Source organism: Peromyscus maniculatus, chromosome X (assembly GCF_049852395.1).
Source record: "Peromyscus maniculatus bairdii isolate BWxNUB_F1_BW_parent chromosome X, HU_Pman_BW_mat_3.1, whole genome shotgun sequence".
NCBI lineage: Eukaryota > Metazoa > Chordata > Mammalia > Rodentia > Cricetidae > Peromyscus > Peromyscus maniculatus.
This window is the reverse complement of record NC_134875.1, coordinates 77,905,398-77,907,194: the sequence shown is the minus strand read 5'-3', so window position 1 is coordinate 77,907,194 and position 1,797 is coordinate 77,905,398.

Genomic DNA, 1,797 nt, shown 5'->3' with positions numbered 1-1,797 from the left:
ACAAAATTACATCCCTCCTCTTCTCCAATGACTCTAGCTTATGTCAAGTTGACATAAACTAGACAGCATTCTTTTGTTGCAAAGAATACATAAAAAGACACAAAAACAGTAAGACTGGCATATTTAAGTAAAAGAATATAGAAAATGAAAACTCTTACTAGTAGCATGGATAAGCAAAGGAGACCTAGGAAAGAGTCAAATATTAACTCTATAAACCAGCAAACTTATACAAGAAAGAGAATGAATTTGTTTATCCATTTTTTAACATGTTAATAGACATGGCCTTAAATCTACAACCAAAAGAAATAGACTAGGATATTGAGTCCTTTGGGTATATGCCTCTGCACACATACATATTGGTCCCCCACCATGCACACACCTGGCTGCTCTCCCCAAGTGCTGTGAGTCACTGCCAGGTATGAAACTTCACTTCAAGTTTTCAGTTGGGGGGAATGAATACAAGACTCTCCTAAAACAATATGAACTACTGCTATTCCCCTTGGTTGCCTTCCAGAACTCAAAGAAAAGACCCTCTTCCTGAAGACACCAGACACTTAAGATACACAAATTGGAGGAATTGAAGTGTAATTTTTGGAAGGCTCCTCCCTGAGGACTGGTTCCCATAATATTTGAAGATGTTATACAAGCTACCACAGAAGGGGAGCAATCTGTACTCCTACCCATTTGTAAAGCCTATGAACTAAAGCAATGACTGATGCAGTAAGATATCCCAATGAAGCCGGGCGTGGTGGCGCACGCCTTTAATCCCAGCACTCGGGAGGCAGAGCCAGGCGGATCTTTGTGAGTTCGAGGCCAGCCTGGGCTACCAAGTGAGCTCCAGGAAAGGCGCAAAGCTACGCAGAGAAACCCTGTCTCGAAAAACCAAAAAAAAAAAAAAAAAAAAAAAAGATATCCCAATGATACAATAGTGGCACTTTTATTTTGGGGTAGCCAACAGCTGCCTAACTGGACGGAAGACCTGCTGTGGGATGCTCTGTATGTCAAATGTGTGCTCTGACTGGTCAATAAATAAAACACTGATTGGCCAGTGGCCAGGCAGGAAGTATAGGCAGGACTAACAGAGAAGAGAATTCTGGGAAGTGGAAGGCTGAGGAGGAGTCACTGCCAGCTGCCACCATGACAAGCAGTATGTGAAGATGCCAGTAAGCCATGAGCCACATGGCAAGGTATAGATTTATGGAAATGGATCAATTTAAGCTATAAGAACAGTTAGCAAGAAGCCTGCCATGGCCATACAGTCTGTAAGCAATATAAGTCTCTGTGTTTACTTGGTTGGGTCTGAGCGGCTGTGGGACTGGCGGGTGACAGAGATTTGTCCTGACTGGGCAAGGCAGGAAAACTCTAGCTACAAATGGCGCCCAATGTGTTGGCAAGAATTTCCACCTAAAACCTGAGTAAAAAGTTTCTAAAATGGAGCTAAAACAGTTCCTAGTTGTCTCTTTCAAGCTAGTGGCAGCCTGCGTGTTTGAGCTACTATGGCGGGAATGAGGCCTCTGCAAGTGGCACATTAAGCTGCATAGTGAATATAATTATAATCTAAACAAATAAAAGAAATAATAAAATTTAAAAAATAAAGCAATAGGCTCAAGGTAATATAAAAAAATAAGCCATGTAAAGATGGCTACCACACAGAGAATCTGGATTATGTTCTCTTTGATAATCATAACTGAAGAAAAACATTTGATTGCAGAAGCTATTGAGTTATAACAAAATGTATATTTTAAAGGTACCTTGACTTCAAAATTTGGATATAAGGATATGTTGCTTTGGAAAAGA